Source organism: Mus caroli, unplaced genomic scaffold, assembly GCF_978045245.1.
Source record: "Mus caroli unplaced genomic scaffold, Mus_caroli_1 scaffold_10, whole genome shotgun sequence".
Lineage (NCBI taxonomy): Eukaryota > Metazoa > Chordata > Mammalia > Rodentia > Muridae > Mus > Mus caroli.
The window spans coordinates 36,569,989-36,575,988 of record NW_028227265.1 but is presented as its reverse complement, the minus strand read 5'-3'; the positions used below and the strand labels follow the sequence as shown (position 1 = coordinate 36,575,988).

General features: G+C 42.0%; 1 pseudogene; it reads left to right on the top strand.

Moving 5' to 3' along the window:
- The first annotated feature begins 1,077 nt into the window (after nt 1–1,077).
- Nucleotides 1,078–4,626, top strand: LOC110300878 (small ribosomal subunit protein eS26 pseudogene; annotated as a pseudogene).
- Nucleotides 4,627–6,000: the final 1,374 nt, after the last annotated feature.

The window sequence follows — 6,000 nt, the reverse complement described above, 5'->3', positions numbered from 1 at the left end:
TACAGAGTGAGTTCCAGGACAGCCAGGGCTACACAGAGAAACCCTGTCTCGGAAAAAAAAAAAAAAAAAAAAAAAAAAAAAAACATTATGAACTAACCAGTACCCCGGAGCTCTTGACTCTAGCTGCATATGTATCAAAGGATGGCCTGGTCGACCACCACTGGAAAGAGAGGCCCATTGGACACACAAACGTTATATGCCCCAGTACAGGGGAACGCCAGGGCCAAAAAAATGGGAATGGGTGGGTAGGGAAGTGGGGGGGGAGGGTATGGGGGACTTTTGGGATAGCATTGGAAATGTAATTGAGGAAAATACGTGATAAAAAATATTAAAAATTAAAAATAACAAAACAAAACAAAAAGCCTGGTGAGGACAGCAGATCCTTTTGCACTCTCCATAGCATAGAAGGGACCTTGTTTTAAAGACGATTGCAGTGGGCCATAAGCTGGGAATTGCCTTATTGAAGGGAACAGTGATTGCCTAATGAGAAAATGAATTGTTTGCTACAGAGCTGAATTGAATTTAAGTTGGCTGGTTCCGAAGATAGCACTTTCCCAATAAGCAAATCAGATTTGTTCTTTTTTACATAATGGCCAAATTGGTGTATTTTACCGTGCAGTCCAAGAGAGAGCTTTGTCCTGTTAATTTTTCCTCACAAACTTTAGAGTTTGTCAGAAATGTCCCCATGGAAAAGAGAAGCCTCCAGCATGTTGCCAAGAGCCAAGGAATCAAAAATCTTAGTTTGTTAATGTGTGGCTGTGTCTACCCCCAGGCAGGAATACCACCTAAGCTAAGCAAAAATTTCTTCAAATGACATTTTTATTGATACCCATGTCTGCATACTCTTGCTATCACTTACATTTGAGGTTTTGAATAAAGAACCAATTAGTTAAAAGAATGCACAAATATTATTCATTCTGTTGGTACCAAATTCTTTGCTGTGTCTGGGTTTCAGAATCAGTTAGACAGCCAGCCATAAGCTAGAGATTTTAAAGTCAGTTTTGAGGTTCAGGAGTCCCCTGAAAGTGTGGGAGACTACATTTAATCAAAAGCTGTGGTTTTGACCTACTTTCGCACATGAAGCAGGTGTGTTCTAAATACATACTTGGATAATTGAGCACCACAGTTTTATCCTTAAGTATAGGTAACTATATGCCTCTTATATATCTTAAAGCATTTTAAAAAGGTGTTAGTTTAACTCCCAGAGTTAAAAATGGTTGCTAATCATTGTGGGGTGCTGAGACCGAGCCTGGAGCCTCTGCTACAGCAGCCACTGAGCAGTCTATCGGGCCCTGTGCACTTATTCTTGAGGAGCTCAGTTTGACTGTTTGAATGCTTGGCCATTTCCCACAGAGCAGGCCTGGACTTTCTTGCCCTCACAACAATCTCTTTTAGAGAGGCTTTTCTCCTCTCACGATTTACATTAAGAAATTAAAGTTCCTTTATCCTTAAGTATAGGTAACTATATGCCTCGTATATCTTAAAGCATTTTTAAAAGGTCTTAGATGAGTTGAAGCAATTGCTTAATTAGTTATGCTAAGTAATGTTTATATGCAGTCTGCTATATGCAGTGAATGCCTGTACTCACTGTGGTCATATGTACTAATTTGTAGAAGGGAAGTTAGGAATTTCATTTCTTAAAACATTTGATCAACCAAACACGGTTCAATCAAAACAGCTCTGTTGGGAGATAATGATGGACCAAGTCCTTAGAGACTGAAGTGTTTGCATTGTGTGTGGTCAACTTTCCTCTTCTGAGTGTGATAGTCAGCAGGGATAGTTCTAATGGATAGATATGTTACACTTGCAGCTGGATGTGGTGGCCCACCCATTTAAATCCAGCAGCACTCGGGAGGCAGAGATAGGTGGATCTCTGAGTTCCAGACCACCCTGGTCTACAAAGTAAGTTCCAGAACAGCCAGGGCTACACAGAGAAATCCTGTTTCAAAAAAAAAAAAAAAAAAAATCCAAAAAGCAATTTATTTGTCTGGAGGTGGGGGGCAGACATGATTTGACTATCCTGCGTGGAGGTCAGAGGACAGCTTAGTGGACACAGTTCTCTACTTCCATCATGTGTGTTCTGAGGACTGAACTCAGATCATTACGCTTGGCCGCAAGCACCTTCACTCTGTGAGTCATTTCGCCAGCCCACCTCTACTGGTGTTTAGCAGAAGAGTGTCTCCCTTTTAGAATGTATGTGTTCTGCATGAAGCACAGTAGTGAAGCTGCTTGGATTCACAGGCTCAGGAACCTTTTCCATCCAGTCATTTCAAATACGGGGTGGTTAATTGAAGGCAATGTATTTTAATAGAGAGGCCTGGATACAGGCTTTCTGCTATGAAAGTCCTTGGATGGTTGACTTTTATATAGCAATCATCAAAGGATATTAAAAGACACTTGTAGACAGCGTTTTCTAGGAAAGCGAACACATTGATGACATGTTAGTTTTCTTCTTCTCTCCCTTTCCAGTTTTTGTTTGTTTGATTTTGTTTGTTAAATTGTTATGCCCTAGAAGTAATCTGCCCTCCTTGATTTTATGTGTCTGCGCAATTGCTCACAAGCTGGTGGCTCAGTTCTGAGAGGTGATGAAACCTTTGGGAGGTGGAATCTCGAAGGAGGAGGTGGATCTCAGGAAGAGGCGTTAGGGTTACAGCCTGGTCTAGCTTCTTGTCCTCTCTGCATCCTGGTCCTCTGAATTCTGAGCTAGCAGCTGTCACCTTCTCCCAACACTGTGAAACCAACGGCCACCATCCCTTCCTGTGCATGGTGGACTGTGCCCTGTCATCTTGAGCCAAACCCTTCTTTCTGTTAGTTGCTACAGGTCACAGATAAGGAAAGCTAACTAGTCATTTTCTCAATGTGTTATATTGTGGTATGGCACCAGAAGGGGTAAAGCCCTCCAACATTACTGGTATATCTAGTGTACATATCACAGATTGTGGTACATAAGGTAACTGCCTGACGAGCTTTAGTCCTTTCCATCTCAGTTGATGTTCCTCTTGTTGTTATGGGATCATCACATTTCTGTATGGTATTTCAGGTGTCTGGGTAGGAACCACATGTCTAGCAGGCTGTGTCCTTTGCATCATTGTCCCCACCTTTTTTTTTTTTTTTTTTTTGTAATACACTAAGGGAATGATTTTCCTGAAGCTACTATAAAAGAATCTGTGCACACAAGGAAAAGAAAGAGGTGGGGGAGAATACATGCAATCTCTCTGACTTCCATCACTCTCAACTACTTAGTACTAACATTTGAATATTTGGTGTATTTTGTCACTTTTCAGCTAAATATCCTTGCATCCTCAGAGTGACAGTTAAATGTAGTTTCTATCCTACCTTTTCATTTACGGGGTAAGACTTTCTAACATGATTGGAGTCCTCAGTAAGCATAAACATTTTACTATTTAAACTAGTGTTCCTTTGGAAGCAGTAGAACGCTGTGGTGCATATTTATTCGTCTAATGTTGGATGTATGCGTTTGACTTCCACTGTGGAGTTATTAAAACCCTCCAGCTCAACACTCCACCATGTCGTCCATTATTAGCAGTGGTTAACCAGTGGCTGACACATTTTCAGTTCTAAAAAAAAACAAAAAACAAAACAAAACAAAAAAACTTTCAAAGATTTTGTTATTATTCACATTTATTTTAAATATTTCCTTACAGAAGAAAATATTGTCCTAGCTAATAGAGTAGGATAATTTCAATTATGTGATGTGCTCAGCAGGCTAAGTATCATTCTAGCTTACATAGATTATGATAGTTTCAAATATTTGATGTAGTCAGCAGGTTCATGTCTTATAGACATAAGTAGATTTCATTTTTTTTATTCTTCCCTTAATAAAAGTACAGATGGTGATGGGTATTATGTGTAATCCTAAGTGGCTCGTTTGAATGCTCAATGGAGCATGTGCATTCTGCCATTAGTTCCAGTGAACAGAAAGGAGAACTTAGTCATTAAGTGGTAAGGTGTATAATTAAGCCCCATTCCAATCTGCCCGATTCCAGCAGCCATACTTTTAACCACTGCCTGCTGGATTGAACATCTGCCATGTATTTCTCTACATGTAGGTTCTAGATGCCATACTGTGACTTAGTTCTTAAAAGGAAAGGAGATGGTAAGTGATTAAGAATGGTTCTGGAGCTCTCAGGTCTTGGCAAGAAGAAGAGGGAGAAGGAGAAGGAAAGAAGAAGAAGAAGAAGAAAAAGAAGAAGAAGAAGAAGAAGAAGAAGAAGAAGAAGAAGAAGAAGAAGAAGAAGAAGAAGAAGAAGAAGAAGAAGAAGAAGAACAATGGTTGTGCCAAAAAGGACCGAGGTCAACTGCAGCTTGTTTGATGCATGAACTGTACCCAGTGTCTGCCCAAGGATAAGACCATTAAGAAGTTCATCATTTGGAACACAGTCGAAGCTGCAGCTGTCAGGGACATATCTGATGCAAGCATCATCGACGCGTACGTGTTTCCCAAGCTCTGCGCCAAGCTGCATTACTGTATAACTGTGTGAGCTCTGCTATCATTCACAGCAAGATCATCAGGAATCGATCTCGAGAAACCCAGAAGGACCGAACACGCCCACCATGATTTAACCTGCTGGTGTTGCACCATGACCTGCACCAAAGCCCATGTAAAGAGGTGGCTTTGTAAGGGTGGAAGGAAAAATGCCTTGGAAAAATAAAACGGAAGTTATATTTTAAAAGGAGGAGGAGAAGGAGGAAGAAGAGGAGGAGGAGGAGGAGGAGGAGGGGGAGGAGGAGGAGATCTGGGACTTGTAGACATGACCTAGCACTTTCTAGGCTGCCAACACCAACATGTGATAAACCAGGTCTAACTCTAGTTTCAGGTGATCTAATGCCTTCTTCTGGCCTCTTTGAGTACCAGGCACATACATTCAAGCAAGCACATACATAAAAGGAAGGGAGGAAGGAAGGGAGAAAAGAAGGGAGGAAGGGAGGAAGGGAGGAAGGGAGGGAGGGAGGAAGGAAGGAAGGAAGGAAGGAAGGAAGGAAGGAAGGAAGGAAGGAAGGAAGGAAGGAAGGAAGGAAGGAAGGAAGGAAGGAAGGAAGGAAAAGAATGCTTTGAACAGTGAATCGTGATTGAGATGGGTTAAAGATGGCTCTTAACAGTGAACTGTGAATCCAATGAGGTAAGACAGATGAACTTCAAGCTAGGGAGGGTAACACCCCTGTTCTTCCTTATGGTTCCTGTACTTCAGAGGTGAGGTGGCCTTCAGGATGCTGCAGGACCATTTCCCTGTAGATAGTGCTGGCTCATGGGGTCTCTACCTCTCCTCCTCTGCTGAGGTGCTGTTGCAATCACGGAGTGAAGAAGAGTGTGTCGAGGACCTGAGGTAAAGTTCTTCATTCCAGCTGTGGTGGGATGTTATCTGTGCTGCCTGAGCACTTGCCATCCTGTGAATTCGGTTACACTGCAGGGAGCATAGTGATCTATTCAAAGCACAAGACAGATACCACTTCTCCAGTTAAAGCTTCTCCGAGGCCATGGGTTCCAATGTGGGTAAATTAAAACCTCCAGCATGGAACACAAAATCTCACACGCTAGATCTCAGCTGCCCTCAGTCTTCTTTCTCACCAGTTTCCTCTGGACTCAATTTCCTTCTTCCCTTCAAGCTGGGTAAAGCCAAGTCTGGCCTCAGAGTCTGCTCTGCTGCCTTCTTGGATAGACTTTTCCCCAGCTTTTCCCATGACTTTCTGTTCTTCAGGTTTTCAGAAGAGCTCCACACCATCAGCTCACATTTCACACAGCATCTGTTCTGGTTTATTCACGGGATTGTATGGCCATCACCACAATCTAATTTTATAATAATCAGATTTTAAATCAAGTGTCGTATCATCACTTGGGAATTCCCTGTCGTTAATCAAACAAAGCTATGGACACACTCAATCCCAGCACTGTTCTTGTCAAGCTTACCTGAAATTAGTTTCTTGTGTGCATCCTTACTGTTTGCCATTTCTAGTGTGTAGGTTTCCCTGACACTTGATATT